General features: G+C 37.8%; 1 protein-coding gene across 1 annotated transcript in view; it reads left to right on the top strand.

The window, feature by feature from the left end:
- LRP1B (LDL receptor related protein 1B) overlaps nucleotides 1–17,392 on the top strand; it is a 1,362,068-nt gene that overhangs the window by 235,563 nt on the left and 1,109,113 nt on the right. The window lies entirely within an intron of this gene.

Raw genomic sequence — 17,392 nt, 5'->3', positions numbered from 1 at the left:
GATGCTAGACTATCAGGAGTTCCGTACAATTGGATGCTGGACTATTGGAGTTTTACTGTAATTTGTTACTCTGACAGAATGAGAACTCAGGGCCTCTCTCACAGTGCTTATGAGAAAGTTGGACTACACTCCTTCAAGATACTGGAACACCTTCTGTGAAGTGAAGCACTCTCTATTCTCCCATTATTAATATTGCAGTATAATACACACTCCATAATGAGCTATATATTTTGGCTCCACTTCATGAAAATTCTACAGGACATATTTAAGTCCGTCTGTATTCTGGATAACTCACAAGCACTTGCTTAATTTTAAGCTTGACTGCCATTCACTTGAGAAGAACTTTTAAACATCTATTTAAATAAGGTCCTAAAATGCAGTGTTTTCCCAAACTAGGGATTGTAACAACTGTAGTTTTTACATCTGTAGTAAAATTATTGTAAATATTAGTGTTGGTTAAAAAGGTCTTTAGTCAGTTTATTCTCATGCATTTGAAATTTTTCACCAATAATTTTACAAAGATGACCTATCCCCATGGTCACCACACTACAGTATCCAAGACTACTTTCCTGATATAAGTTTATAACCTATGGCATATCAGTTCCAATATTTCTGGGTGGTAACTGTTTTTGTCTGTGCTGAAACGGAGGCCACCCAAGGTTTCAAATAGATTCTGACACCATAAAACAGCTGTTATCAAGATAGAACAGGTGCGCTACAGCAGATGCACTATGCATTTCCCTTCATAGTTAATGTACAAGTTTATTTCCCCCTAAACTAATATGGCGCTAAACACCAAATTAAATATCTACACTGGGGATGTAAATATTTTATAAGCGAAACTTCTGCCAAATAATGCAGTTATTTACACTTTTCCTAATGAAAAAAGGGTCTTCCAGAATAAAGATCTATCATTCATGAACAAGAGACAGTCCCGCTTTCATTCACATTTAAAATTATATATTATTTAACTGCACTATATTGTACATTATGCGGCATACAGTATGATGAATGCACACACACATACACAGAGTTTATTTACATGACGTGTAGATACATAAACATGCAAAGACTGAGATTGACCAAAGGAACACCAAATCCTCACTGTTTTGGATTTTCCACACACTACAGCCATTTCATGATAGGAAGATTTTTTTTTTTTTTGGCATGGCATTGTCTCTCTTTGACAAAAATATGGTGAGATCTAATATGGCCTTGCAATAATAGATATGCTCACTACACTTTTTCAGAATCCGTGGACTATGTTGTTATTGAGTTCCCGAGTTGGTGGATATTTCACAAGTTGGTGCTATGAGTAACAAGGGTAAACAAAAATAAGTAACAAGCACGATCAGCACTCTAATCATAGATCAACCCTCATTAATTCTATGGGGGTATATAGGTATGTGCATGCTTGCATTCAGAGCAAGTAGGTGATGGAGAGGGTAGAAAACTTTCTCATTTTGGTTTTGTATAAGCCAGAGATGTAGTTCCCAAAGTGTACAGGGCAGAAATAGCTGGTTGCAGGAATCTGGCTTCTCTTTTTCTTTCCTTTAAAAAAAAAGTATTTCAGTTGCTGGACTATATTTAAATAATGCTAGAAACACATAGTTGGCAGATATTGTATGTCTACGTAAGTATCGGTTGTAGTTCTTGTGATTTTATTGCTAAGAGAGTGAGGAAGTTGGTATAATGATTAATGGTAGAAAAGGCATGTTACAAGACAAGCACTCTGTTAAGTGGTTCACACTATGAAAGGTTGAGAACTCTTAAATTGCCCCTTGATCCACAGTCCATGGATGTCAGTTACAATGATGTCAGGTTGAACATTTCTGGTCTGGGACTCTGGTCCAGCAACATCCATGGACCAGAGAGCCCTGGCAGGAGCTGCTGGCTTTGGAGCCATGTGACTGGAGGCTAGTGAACCCTGGTGGCCCTTGGGCTGGCCACGCATCTGGGAGACCAAGAGGTTGACCTCCCTTGGTCCAACAAACTCCTTCAGGGCTAGTCAAGTCCCGTGCTAGACCAGAGAGATCCAACCTGTAGTGAGAGTAAGCTGGTGAACTGTTGTTCTCATTGGAAACATTCAATAGCAATGGGAAGCATAGTGTGATTTTAACTATGAGCTCCCTCAAGGTTTATTTGTAGGGTTCATATTACTAGGGCTATGGAATTATACTAGAAAAAAATGGACAATATACTTAATTATTAAGCTTACAGTATACTGACATGCATGCCTAAATATGGAGGACATGCTGAATCTGTTTAATAAATTTCATGAGAAGGTAGTTCTGAATGGATAAGACAATGCCATCAAGAAATTGTCAGTTTACAAGACTTTGTGTACTGCAAAGAATATTTCATGTAATATATGGAAGAACATTTGATGCTAGTCAGTATTAATTAACAACATTTGTTTTTTAAATGGCTCAAAGAGCTTTACATAGAAGGATAGCTTTTCTTTCCCTCATTTCATAAATGGGTGAACTCAGGCAAATAGATGGCATGCTTTAACCAAAGTCACACAGCAAGCCACTAGCAGAAAGAATCTTGAGTCTGAGTCAAGTGCCCTGTCCCTCACACAGGTAACATACACAAAAATAATTCTAATAATATTTTATTGTTGCAGTTAAAAGCACAATTCTGTTATGTTCTTACCTTGCTAATGAGGAAATTTTTTTCTGGTGTTAATGTGTAGCTTGCTAATAGTTTCTTAATTTGTCTTTTGATTACATTTTTTAGTTAAAAATTATCTGCTACTTTTCATTAGGAGAAAATCTGAATTGTTGACTGATGATTTAATTTTTAAAATCAGAGTGTTTTAGTCACCGATGTAGACAATCACAGTGCTGGCAGCTCAAATTTGTACATGGGCCAGGGCTGGCCTTGAGAATTAAGGAACTTGTGCCAGATCCCTTGCACCGCTTCCCTCGTTTTCCTCTTGCCCCTGCCACCTCACTGTTTCCTGGCACATATGATATTGGAACTACTAGAGAAGCTCAATTTTCTGTCGTCTTACTCAGGTCTCTCTCCATGCTGTGTAGGAGGCATTACCTTGCATTCCTTCCTAATAGCATTTAGACAGATGTCTTTCCTGTCTGTCTCTCATAAAAATGACATTGGTTTATCTGACCTGTAATTTATTCTTTGCAGGATACTGTCTGCTCATGTCTATCATACAGTCTGAGGCACTGAGTGCCCTAAACTTGCACTTAAAACAATGGAAACACAGGGTGATCGGCATTTCACAGGAATGCTCAGTATCTTGCAGAATTGAGCTCTGCCTTTCGCTTTCAGAATAACATCCCTGGTAGTGAGAACTTATTAATAAGAGAAATGTATTCTACTTAACTTCATAAATAATACAAGAAACCTGATTCTGGTGTATCTAGAGAGCTTTGTCTTGTTATGCAAATTAATTTCACTCCTATATTATTTTACCTAATAATTTTAAGTCCTAACCACAGGCAGATATTCTTATGGTGTAAATATCAAAGCAGCACTGAAAAATACATAGTAATGGAAGAAATTGACCTGTTCTTCATTGAGCATACAGTGCAGAAAAAGCCCAACCCTGCAGTCCATCTTTATGCAATCAGTCCTTATTCAAGTGAGTAGTCCCATAAACTTCAGTAGGACCAATCATCTGTATAAGGGTTGCAGGTTAGAATCCCAAAATAGTATTACAGGAGACTTCCGATAATCCGGAACCTATGGGACCTAGGTGGTGCCGGATTATCAGATATGCCGGAGTATCAGGAGGTACTATAAACTGGTTATGTATATACTGTATACAGTATATTCTGTATATAAAGTGTTCTTACCCTTTTTATTGTGCATACTGTATACAGTATACTGTAATGTTTTAGTTCTTTTAATCCTTTTTTACCCTTTTCGCTCAGTTCAGCTGCTGCCGCTGTTACCTTGTGACTCTTTTTTTGCCGAAGCTCAGTCACTAGGCTCTTGCCATTTTGATGCCGGACTATCAGGAGTGCCGGACTACTGGATGCCGGACTATTGGAGTTTTACAGTATCTGGGATTTTTCTTTCTTTCTTTCTTTCTTTCTTTCTTTCTTTCTTTCTTTCTTTCTTTCTTTCTTTCTTTCTTTCTTTCTTTCTTTCTTTCTTTCTTTCTTTCTTTCTTTCTTTCTTTCTTTCTTTCTTTCTTTCTTTCTTATCACAATATAGAACACATCTGTAGTGTTGGGTGCATCAGAGTTGCATTTATACTGCTGTCACAGACATGTTTGACATTACAAACTACATATGTGAACTTCCTTATAACTGATTTTATATTTTACTTCATCTACAGTTATTTTAAAATTTAGAAAAAAATGATAGCTTTGCTCACAAGCAGCTAAGTGGCACCAACATATCGATGTAATTTTTTTATTTTTAATGACAGAGCATGTGCATTACTTATCTGTTTAATTAGTATATGTAGTATCGTACAGTTATTGATATTTAAGCATAATTTTATTTATATTTTGTTAAGATTAACGTTAAACTTAAACGTGATATATTTGCATAGGGATTGCTACTTGTTCAGTTTGGAAGAGAGAATGGTGTGGAGATGGTGAATAAGGTGGTGTTAATTACTGTTTCACGTAATAGAAGAACCAGGTCACCCAATTAAATTAATTGTCAGTAGGAATAATAAAACAAGGAACATTCTTCACACAGCCAACCTGTAAAATTTGGTACCAGGGGATGCTGTGAGGGCCAAAAGTATAACCGAGTTGAAATAAGAATATGATACATTCAAGGAAGATATGGTTATTATCTATTAATATCTATGGATATTAGCCAAGATAGTGGGAGTCATAGTCCCATGCTGTGGGTGTCCCTGAACTTCTGCCTCCCAGAAACTGAGAGTGTATGAATCATTTGATAGTTCTCCTGTTCTGCTCATTCTGCATTGGCCACAGTCAGAAAACAAGATATTGGGCTAGATGAGCAATTGGTTGACCTCAGTATGTTCAGACCTGGGACCAGGGCTGATGTGTGTAAAATGGGCTATTGCCTAGGGGACAAGCAATTTAAAAGGGCCCAGAAGCCTCCTTCACTGTCAGTCTGTCTCTGCTGAAAAGCGTCTCTTGATTGAAAGATGCTTTTGTTTGGCCCCATGGAGATTCTGGGGAAGTGTTACTGGGTTTCAAAACCTGCATATGGTGTATCAAAAGGATCTTTCAATCAAGAGATGATGCTGTGGCTATGGTGCATCTGCCCTGGGGCTCATCCCAGCTGGGCTCCTATGGGTGTGTGGGGGGGGGGGGGGGGAGATACTTGGGGATGTTTCAGGTAGGGGAGAGGGCTTCAGGCACACTAATTTCTGCCCTAGGGCCAAGAATAGCTATTGGTGGACCCTGAGTATGTCTGTTCTTATGTTGCTTTGGTCTGATATTCCTTATATGTCTGTTGATTAAATTGTGTCCCAAAGACACCAGAATTGTGAGGGCTGCCCAAGGAGTACTTTCTTTTCAAGAAATACATTCTTACCCTGCTTTCCCCTGGCTTTAGGGATGATGTGATTTGAAACCAACTATTACCCCATGGAACCAGCTCTGGTCCACTTGCCAGCACACTGGAAACAGCTAGGGCTCTGTCCTTTCCTCCCTCCCTCACTTCTAGCAGGAAGTAAGCAGGCTTCCTTAACCCCACATGCCTGTACCCATAGAGCTCATATAATTCCTATTTATACTTGTAAACTTTTGTGAAGTGCAGAGAGTGCCAAGATGACCTTAGTAAACAGCCCTTTAAATCTTTCTGCTTGTAATTTTGATTGTTAAGTTAGAAAAGCTCACCTATTGAAACCGGCATTGTCACTGAGAGTGGTGCACCTGTTGAGGAAGCAGTTTCCATACATATATTGTCAGCCATAAGTGTCAAATGTGAAAGTACTATAAATCAATTGATATATGGACAACAAAATTACACTTTGGGCTATCAGAGCAGGATCTGATATTTATATAGAATGATCCACATGTTCCATAAGGTGACACTTTCAGTAGTTTCCTAGTGCTGTTACAGAGCAATCAAATCACATACTATTTCATAACAGTACACTTCTGACTTTGCTACTGGTATTTAAGAAAACAAAGATTCTGGAATTTAAGGAGGGAAAATAAGAAATAAAAGTAAGAGTAATTGAGATGTTGTTCTGTCAGCCCTGGGGCTTATCCTGGAATATCTCCCTGTACACATTGAATCATGGGCTGTGTAACTTCTATATTGCAATTGTGTCTGCATGGGTGGACCTCAGCACAGGAGACAATTTTTGCAATTAAATTATAACCGTTTGTTATGCCTACCTAATAACGACATGCATTACTTCAGTGGGTCTTGGAGCCAATGTGCATTAACGTGACTGAGATAATATAATTTCCCTGCTGTAACATTAACAAAAAAAACTTGCATTCAGTAAAATGTATTGTCATTTAATGTTAACAAAAGTATAGCAGTCCTGTTATGCAGTATCACATTTGATCTGAATGGAGTGCTGCATCTACATTTCTTAATGAGATTCCTCTCTGTAACTAGGTGAGTTCTATTCTATTTATGAAGGAGTGATGGCTTAAATACATCTTTCCTTTAATTCTCTGTTCTTTCTTACTCACTAAGTTAGGTATAAAGGATATACTATGGCCACTCGCTGCATGCCCCTGATCATATTTCTCTATAGATAAGCATGGATTTGTTTTGTATTACAATAAGAAACATATGTGTTTGTTTATGTGTATAAGATTTGATTGTTTCATGATTATACAAATCTTCTCTTCTGTTGCACAAAACAAACCCTTCATATTTGTCATTAAAATAGAGTTATAAAATAAGGCACTTGCATCTGCTGTGAAAACCTGTTCATCATTATTTGATGTCATTTTAACTGGAATCATTCTGAGATAAATATACTGAGTGCAGGTTTATCATTCATGACCATGAAAACATGGTGGAGCTAGGTATGAATGTCTCTTTCCTATAGATTTTAGAATAAATGATATATGGCATTAATATTTAAATATTAATAATATGCTAAAGGAAATTTCTTTAAACAGTGTTCAACTCTTTCAGGTTTGGCTATGCATATATCAGAACTACTCACTATTTCTCCAATAGATGTGATTAAAAGAGAGGTTTTTACAAGGAGCTGAGGAATCAGATTTCCTGGACTCTTTTCCTGACACTGACTCACTCTGTGCCCTTGGTCAATTTTGTCAATGTCTCTCTGAGCTAGCGTGAGATTTCAGCAACTAAATAGTGACACTGAAGTGATTTGAGTCCAGTTCCTCAGATCAAAGCCATTATCCAGGAAAAGCAGATGTGCCACGTGTTGCAAATCTCATGTGGCACTCACTCATTTCACAGGTCTGTCAAGGATGCAGGCTTCTCGGGGAAAATGAGAGGTTTTTCCACCACAATCTGGGAGACCTTGGTTTGTAGTCTGAGCAATTCCAGTGGCTGCAGTTAATATATCCGTGCACTTCACAACCCTGAAGGCCTTATATCTCTCCCTTAAGAAAGATAACTACTATTCTATTATGGATGAAAATGCAATTTTACCTTTTTTGTGTTATAAGAGAATGTGAATTACCGGAACATTAAGGAACAAGTCAGAATTGGATAGACATATCTGATGACATTTGAAGCTGCTAATGACTCTAAGTTGAATTGGAGGTGAAAGGGGATAAGAAGAAATTTCCTCTAGAGAATCATTATGAAATCATGAGATCATTCCTAGAAAGAAACTGTAAATTACTAAAAGAATTTCCAATTGATTAGATTTAGCTGCATAGTCAGGAGTTGATTATATAATAATCTCTGGCAGTGGAGCAGGGTTGGCAGTTAACCCTTGTAGGATTGGAAGTCGACCCCACATGTAATTTTGTTTAAAAAAAAACAAAACAACACAGTATGGTAATTACAGCCTCTTTAATATGGTCTTTCCCAGTATATGGTATTTGATTAATACTTACAGTTACTACAATTGCAAACTTTTTAAAATTTCATTTTATTTTTCTTTGTAATAAGATACATTATATCGGATAATTTTAGAGAGCTGGAACAATGACTGAATATATATGTAGTATTATAGAATTCCATTTTCTCTCTTTTGCAGTTATATAAATTATATATTTTTAAAAGATACACATTCTGTTATTTTTAGTTAAATTGAGAATGAACTAACGCAGAGAACATGCTGCTGTGTCCTTAATTTTTTTTTCTATCTTCAAATGTCATTGTGTTCTAGTAAGTGCTTTTCTTTGTTTAGAAAAAATATAGTTCTGTAAAGATCCTTTTGGAAATATGTAAAGGAAATAGGTGTATAATTTTTATGGCAATTAAAGCTTCTGAATTAGACAAATCATTGACAAAGAAGGATAATAAAATGTGTGCCAATTTTATCTTCATTAATTATCCTCTGTAATTATTTATAATAGTTAAAAACCTCAGCATGCAGAAGCTCATGCAGATACCACATCTGTTCAGAAGAGCCCTATTTCTTGGTGAATTATATTGTAACTTAATATAGTCTAGTATGTATAGTCAGCTTCCACTATGCAGTAAACATAGTTTATTAAATGTAAATTATTTGTCTTAAGGGAGGAAGAGCCAATCGAGCAGGAACATGTAGTGTTTTAAACTCAGTAACATCAAGAGTTGCATATGTAAAAGCCAGTGGATGGGACTGGAGTCTTTTAAGATGTCAGTAGCCTTGTTTCCAGTTCTAGCCTTATTGCTCATCCTTGTCACTGGTTTAGAGGCAGCCTGGGGTGGGGGGATTTGTTTCCCAGGCATTTCTGTTGCATCTTAGCATGAACCCAAGGAAATAAAGAATCTCTTTTTCTCTCTAGTATGTGTTTTTACATGAGAGCAAGTATGTAAGAATGTATTCAGAATGAATCTACAGATTCCAGATGAAGGAATGGCTATGTGGCATGCTTCCTGTTCCCCTGAGTCAGTCCTACATACAAATAATGACATTTTGGGGGTTTTCTGTATGTCAGTGTACATAACCAGTTGAATAGGAAAACAGCTGTGATAGGTGGCATGCTCCTTGGGTTACCTGCATAGTTCCTGACAGAAAACCCCATGGAGATCAATGCATTTCAGAAATGCTGTGACTTCCTGTCTGTCACTTCTGTCCCTACCCCACTTTGAAAGGGGAGGTAGTTTGGAGATGCAAAACAATGTAAATGATAGTCAGCTACTAAACCAACCGTATTCACAGAATCAAAGAGTACATATAAAGAGATTGGAGGGTCTAGCACTCCATGTGGTTGACCCATGCCTCATTGTATTGGGACTAGGATACCTGCAGATCCTATGGTCTGTGTTTTTATAAAGCCTTGCCCCTGAATCCTTTGTGTGTCTTGAAATACTTAATCTGTAAGGGGGAAATGAACTGGGTTTTTTCTGTCATTTATCTCCCCCACTCTAGTTAAGCTAGCATGGAGGACAGCATTACTCCAGAGAATTTGGTCCTGAACTTCTCACATAGGTCATACAAGCAGATCAGTCTGCAAAATTCTTGCTAGGGTTTTGACATCTTCCTTTAAATAAAATACTTGGAGTATGTATTAGTAAATAATATGAATATATGTAATATTTCTACATCACTAGAGTAGTTCTATTATGCTGTGAGAGGACATTTGCAATCCTGTGGTATTTTTGTGTCATTAGAGGACTTCACTCTCATGTAATTTCATATTTTGCAGCGATTTTTATTGTGTGCTCTCAACTGAGTGGGTAAAGTGCTCAGGAATATTTTGGTCTTTTGACACTATCCAAACATTTACTTGATGACTTCTCAGGCCACAGGATATACTAAGTTAGGGACCAACTTATTGTGTTGTATGGTAGAAACCACACAAGAAAATCTCTAGCCAGAACCCCTCCGTGAGACAATAAGGGGAGGAGAGACAAGGGGAGGAGCAAGCTGTGTGAGTCCACTGCCATCTGTTCAAGTGTCTACTCACAGACTTTGGTGTCTGGTAGACTATTCACCCTACATGGCCTGGTTTATTACAACCAGTGCCATCCCTACAGGTCTCCACAGAACCATTTTCCCCCCTTCTGTTGGAGAAACATAAGAAATGATGCACATTCCTTTCCAGCCCCATACTATTGTACCTTTCCCTTTATAGACTCTGATCCCATGTAAGCCCTCCTTAGAACTTGAGAGGTGACTGGGCAGGGTAGTAGGAGAGAATGGTGCTTGGCAATCAAGCAGGCCTCTTGCTCCATCGTAGTTGGGCAGTTGACATATGGGGGGGAGCGAGGGAAGAGATGATCTGTAACTGAAGTTTTAACCTCTTCTATTAAGGACTCTGGATGATACAACTGATACAGCACTTTAAGCAAGCAGGATAGAAACAATTAGCATAGCATTTTACTACTTATTAAATGCACACACATATTTACTATTTTAAAAGAGACTGACAGAAAACAGATTTTTGTATAAATATTCAAAGTGTCAGCCAGTCCCCAATGTATTCTGGGTTTTTTTTATCTCCTTCCTTAGAAGAGTTAGAGATGGCCATAACTGGAGATGGAACATCAGGTAGAGTAGACCAATGCTCTGAAGTAGCATTAAACATTCTCTCACAAGCTTAGCTGGTTTGTTCTGGCCCACATTCTCAGTGCCTAATTGCTTTCCATATGTGAGGATCAGAAAGGATTTCCCCTCCAGTCAGCCTATCAGTCGCCTTTTGGGGGGTTTTGTTCTTCTCCTGCAGCACGGAGTAAGGCTCACTTTCTAAGATTGTCTGGTATATCTCAATCAATGCCCTGCCTGTGCAGGGGCCTTGCTACAACTTTTCTCCCCTCTTCCCTGTTTGTGAGATGAAGTAGTCTCCTATTTTGATCCAATTTTGGTTGTTGACTTTTGTATGCAAGTGTTGGGTTACATTGGTGGCCTGTGATACATGAGAGCTCTCAGTAGATGAGTTGGTGGTCCCTTCATGCCTTAAACTCTGACTTTAAATTTCAAGCTCCTGGCAGCTGAATTATTACACTAAAATGTTGTGCTTTATAAATGTCACTCTAACTCATGAAGTGCGAATGTGAGCGGTACAGCCACTAACATGGCAGTCAAATAAGAAAAAGTACACATGCGCTCTCCCTTTGCTTTCAGCTGTCATGCTAAGTGTTAGTACATGACAACTCATATCATAAACTGTCATTGTAACATAGTATGGAGTTTTAAGTAAATATGATAGAAATTTATCTGAAAACTCTTCCATATTTTAAACTAAAAGATCAAAGGAAATCCCACATGGAATGCAATCTTTAAAAGGAAAAAGTTTCCTTAGTTAGACAAACGTAACTAAGAAAAGTTAATTAAAATCAAAGCAAAACTAATTAAGAACTTAAAAGTGGTAGTGTATAGGCATATAAGAGCTCTGCAATGGGAGGGTACATCTACACAGCAAGGCTAATGCCAAAATAAGCTACACAACTTGAGGTACATCATTTACGTAGCTTAAGTCAAAATAGCTTATTTCGGCTTTTGGTGCTATCTACACAGCAGGAAGTCTGAGAGAGTACTCTTCCTCCAACTTCCCTTACCGCTCATAAAAAGAGGGTTATAGGAGTCAGAGTAAGAAATCCTCCAGGTCAACATTATTTTGACATTGTCAAAATAACTGCTTGTAGTGTAGACGCGGACTATGTTATTTCAGAATAACATCAGGTTATTCTGAAATAACACTGCTGTGTAGACATGCCCTGATAGAACTGCTGTTCTCATCAATGGGAGTTCCACATCCAAAGAAGGGATACAGAAAACAGGCAAATACAAACTTTAATCAAAATGTGAAATGTTCAATTTGTGATTCACACATCTTCTTTTCCTCCATCAGTCTTTCTCTTCTGATGTTTTAGATGAAAACAGGTTGTTTATACAGACAAATCATTTGCTGATTTTCCTGGAAGTTTTGCTTGTGTCAGGAATCTAAGACCAGGTCTTGACAGTACTTTTATGTATTATCTTTGTGCTAACCATACATCGCTCTTTGGCTGGCTCTTTTTCCGGATCTGAATTCTCATTTCAAACTTCTGGTGTTTCTCTAGTTTGAATATCTTTGGAGCAGCTCTATGAAATTGATATGACCTCATCATCCCTTTTCAAACACCAGTCATGTTCACAAAGGGAGTTGCATGCAATATGTTTGTAGGATGTGATTTATTTGCTTGCTTGGTCCCTCTGCCCAACAAAGCAATAAGAACTAGCTTTTGAAATTAAAATATTCCATGGAAAATATTAGATTGGGTCTAAACTTTTTAGGATTTTGAGGGAAAATTGCCAACCCCAAAATGTTCACATTTAGTCTATTTTAAAGAAGGGAGAAAGAACATGAAAAATATTGATTTTATTTTTCAAAATTATGAAGTTGATTTTATTTAATCACATAATCCAAGTATTTTTTGAAATTTTGAATGGAGTAAAATGTTTTAATTTTTCTTCAAAATGATCTGATAATTTTCAAAAATGTCTGTTTATAAAGGTCTATTCTATTTTGTCCTCTTTCTAATCACTGCATATTGTTTTTGTTTTAACATATTTTTTCATAGTTTCATACTTTCTTAGAGGTTAAAGCCAGAGGTCTATTCTGATTTCCTGTATCTCACAGACCATTATTTAACACCAATAATTTTAACGAGATTAAAGCATTTCAGTCTTCTGAAATTCTTCAGTCTTCTAAGTTGTTGTATGCAACAGGCCAAAAACCATGAGACCCCACAGTGCGCAAGAGCCCTACAAAGACTGTAAGTGATCTTAGCAGGTGATCTGTGCTCCATACTTCAGAGGGAGATGAAAAGCTCCACAGGTTCCACCTGGACTTCCCAATTCTGAATCTGGCAGTCAGTTTGACCCTGAGCAAATGATCCAGGTTCACACAGTACACAGAAGTGAGCCTCCCTACTCTGGATAACAGAATCAGGCTAACAGAACTCACACTAGTGCTGTAGAAATATAGGCAGTATTTTGAAGTTGCAGCTCTGGCTGGACTCTGGGCTCTGCAGTGCTTTCACATCCCTAGGCTCTGGAGCCTGAACTCCAGCCCAAGCTGCAACTTCCAGACTTTGTTCACATAGCTATTTTATAGCACTAACAGAGTCCTTGCTAGCCTGAGTCTATTAGTAAGGGCTGGGATGCTTACTCCTATAGGCTGTGTAAACATACCCAGATAAACAGGATTACTGTCTTTTAGCGTATATAACTCACGGGTTATACATGTTTTTACAAACCCTGCTCCCCTCCAGGTATACATGTCCGTGAGGTATACAAGTTTATTTTTACTCGCCTGTGCTGCACTGTCTGTTCCCCCCGCCTGGAGGAGTGTGGGTTGTGCCTGGCTGCGGGTGTGAGTGCAACTCCCCTCCCGGAGGCCGCCGAGCTCGTCTGCACTGCGCTTTATGTTCCCCCCGCTGGGAGCAGGTTGGCTACCTAACAGAAGATGCAGTTTATCTTGGTACGTGCAATTACCTTAAAGTAGCGTATATATCCCACGGGTTCTACACGTCCGCGGGTTATCTAAAACTTTTTTTACATATTCAAGAAAAACCGCGGGTTATGCACAGGTGCAGGTTATACACGAGTGCAGGTTATATACTCTAATTTACGATATATGAGCCACTCAGAGCATTGTCCACCCAATCTGGTGTCCTGCTTCAGGAAAAAAAAGTACATCTCTTGTACGTGAAAAACTTTGAAAGGGTTTGAGTTTATCTTTGGAATCATTTTAAATGTGCATGAGGGTTTTGTTTTTTGTCATTTTTAGGTGGTCTATGAATAACTTAACAAGCACATTCCCGGTGATAATGAACCAAAAACCTACCCAGCTATTTAAGTGTTTGCTTTGCAAAGTGTTGCCATATGGGAGGATTGATTTTTGGGTTCCCAGGTGCTCTGAGCAGATGGAGAGCACTCTGTAGACAGCACACAGGCAGCTTGAGGGTACCTGGAAGGATGTTAGAAGCATTTCAATAAGTATGATAGGGGTCTTCAACATGAATAGAGTTTCATCATCATCCCAGACTCTTGAGAAGAAACAGAAGTGGAAGTGGTGAAAGAAGGGCATTTTGGAAGCCCCTCCCTGCAAAAGGTTATACTTATAATCACTCTGGAGACACACACACACACACACACACACACACACACACACACACACACATATATATTTATTTCATAGAATGACAATATATGGGTGGTTGCTTAATATAAGCTTCTTTTATATTGGTGGTGGAATATACATTGTGTGTGTGTGTGTGTGTGTGTGTGTGTGTGTGTGTGTGTGTGTGTGTGTGTGTATGTGTTCTCCTACTAAGACAGAGTGTTAATTAAATTTACAGAGATTCATTTACTGTCTCATGATATATATCTTCTGGAGAAGCACTTTATTTATATAAAATTTCCCTTCTTTTTTTTAGTTCTATTAAAGAATCCTATTGACCTTCTCTTCATTATTTGCATTTACCCAAATAAGAATAACCCAGATTACCTATGACATCTAACAGTCAATATGATCACAGAAAAAAAGGACCTTTATCCCGTTTCATCATTTAGGATGTAAATGAGTGTCTACAAAGGGCAACTGTCTTATTAAAATTGCAGTTTTCCTCTTGCAAGCAGACATTGGTCATCACCCTGCATTCAAAGTATTTTTCTACTCATTTAGCAATGGCCGCTCTCTGTGACTGTGAATATATGCATGTGATAACCTTTGGAAATTGTAAATCAGGGTAAACATATATCCTTAGTGGAATTTTTGGCAGTCCAAAATAATCTTAACTGCATGGTATTAATAATTTAGTTGATTATTTCCTATACAAAGATTCTAGAAGATAAACTTCGTAAACTATCAGCCTGTATTATAAGGTGAGACATTTCTGGCTCTAGAAATGTATTTATTTTAACACAAAGTCAGTTGTTTTGGTGAAACTTGAATTCTAAGAGGCACTGCCAGGTGCTTACAACACAGGATAGGAATACTATCCTTAGGGATGCATAGCTTTCATTGACCCATAGAGAGATGATTTCCAACCATCTGCTCTGTATCTCACAAAGTATCAGTATGTTAAAAATATGTGAATTTTTTCTCCTCTGGGAATCTTGCTGTGCAGCATACAGAGTGCAGATGAAAAAAAAAGGGAAAAAGTGTCAGTGAATGGAACCTTTTTTTGAGTTCTAAAGAAAGCATTTCTTCGGTGGTCAGGTTTTTTATTTTTAATTAAACATTAGTCCAATATTTATAAGTAATCAAACTGATTGGTTTCAAAGGATCTTCAAAAATGACAGCCCAAAAGAAAATATACATTTGTAAGAGAAATTCAAAAGAAAATGAAATTGGAAAAAGCATAATTAAAATGCCAATAATAATGGGTTAGTATAATAAGCATCCAATTAAATTGCTGTGTTCCAATCAATGAACTCCCCCCCCCCCCCCCGCCATGCATTTTAGCAAATTAGGACAAAAATCCTACTTTTCATCAGTTTTCCTGATATTAAAAAGGGTAAGATAGCAAAAGGGTGATATTTGTAACTTTCTACACCATTGAATAAAAAAACCACTTTGGAGTTCATCAGATCTGAAATGATCAAGGACAAATATTCTTTTCTCTTAAAAGAACCATGTCAGATATGATCTGAAATATTTACAGACATATAGTTTCTGTATGCTGTACCTGATTCCATGAAATGAGAAATGATCCAACCTGTTCAGTGTAATTTTTGGTGGTTGTTGGTTTTGGTAAGGAGGTTTTATTGAAGGCATCTATTCCATTTCCAGATTCAACAAGGCTACATGTTCAATAGACATTCAAGACATACAAATTCTGTAGTCCATGAAATTCATTAAGAAAAATTAATATCTGTGTTTCTAGGAAGATAGTGAACCATTCTCTCTTCATCCTAAATTTTCTTCATGCACAGAACAGATTTTTTGTGTCACTCTCGTTACCCTTGAAAATGATGAGACGCTCGTCTCTTCATATATTTCCTAACCACTGGTGCCATTTACTTGAGCATTTATGGTGCTATTCAGAAACTTCTGTCATGCGTTTTCATTCATTACTCCTGGCATTAGAAGTGTTCTGATGTCTTTTGACTGGCAGTTGACATCATGGAGGAAAAAGGTATTTTATTAAGAAAGATAAGGTATAAACCATAATGGAATGTAGCAGAGGAGAAAGGTCTTTAAATTAATGATAGTACAGGCTGTCTGCTGTGTTATCATTTTCTCAGAAGTGCAATGTCTAAGGACTGTGGAGGAATTGGGCTGTATTCCTTTTTCAGAAGCCCATGTCCTGCTAACTAACTGCTAACTTGTCTCCAATGTCAGTGCTAGCAGCTATGGATAGTGCTAACTCAGCTCTAATATGAATCTATTGTAGTAAAACAAACAAAAATGCCCAAAGCCCAGCCTTGAAAAACTACCACTGACTTCAGTGGTCCTCAATCTGGGTTTGTTCACAGTGATTCCAATCTTAAATATTGTGCTGGAATTGTTAATTGATTTAAAATGTAATTTCCTCCAGCCTTAACAGTGTCATTGCTGGCTGCAGTATATAATTAGGCTCAGAGGATTACATTTCAATCAGTAAATGAGAGTAAGTGTAGGTTTTTCTCTCCACCCAAATTATTACCATTCAGGATTTACAGAGGAAAGACAATACATTTACAGTTTGCTCTGGTAAACACTTTGGCTGTGTCTACACTGCACCCCTTTTCCGGAAAAGGGATTCAGATGAGACAAGTCGGAATTGCAAATGAAGCGGAGGATTTAAATATCCCCCGCTTCATTTGTATAAACATGGCTGCCGCTTTTTTCCGGCTCGGGGCTGTGCCGGAAAAAAGCGCCAGTCTAGACAGGGATCTTTCGGAAAATAAAGCCTTTTTCGAAAGGTCCCTTATTCCTCTTAAAATCAGGAATAAGGGACCTTTCAGAAAAGGCTTTATTTTCCGAAAGATCCCCGTCTAGACTGGCGCTTTTTTCCGGCAAAGCCCCGAGCCGGAAAAAAGCGGCAGCCATGTTTATACAAATGAAGCGGGGGATATTTAAATCCCCTTCTTCATTTGCAATTCCGACTCGTCTCATCTGCATCCCTTTTCCGAAAAAGGGGTGCAGTGTAGACACAGCCTTTGAATCCCATTGAGACTGCTTATGTGTGTAGGTACTTATCTGGATATGTGTTCCCACAAATCACAGCTTTGTTGTACTTTTAGACAACCATAGCTCCATTTTGCTATCAGTTCTGACAGCCAATAAGAAATTAATATCCAATATATTATTTACAATATTTCAATATCTCTTATGAGTCTTAGCTAGCACGTTTTTAAGGAATGAACATTAATATCTCAATTCCTGAAATTTCCAAGTACTGTAAAAAT

The sequence above is a fragment of the Pelodiscus sinensis genome, chromosome 7, assembly GCF_052426305.1.
Source record: "Pelodiscus sinensis isolate ZL-2025 chromosome 7, ASM5242630v1, whole genome shotgun sequence".
Classification (NCBI taxonomy): Eukaryota; Metazoa; Chordata; order Testudines; family Trionychidae; genus Pelodiscus; species Pelodiscus sinensis.
Note: the sequence above shows the minus strand (reverse complement) of the source record. Positions and strands in the feature narration are given on the sequence as shown.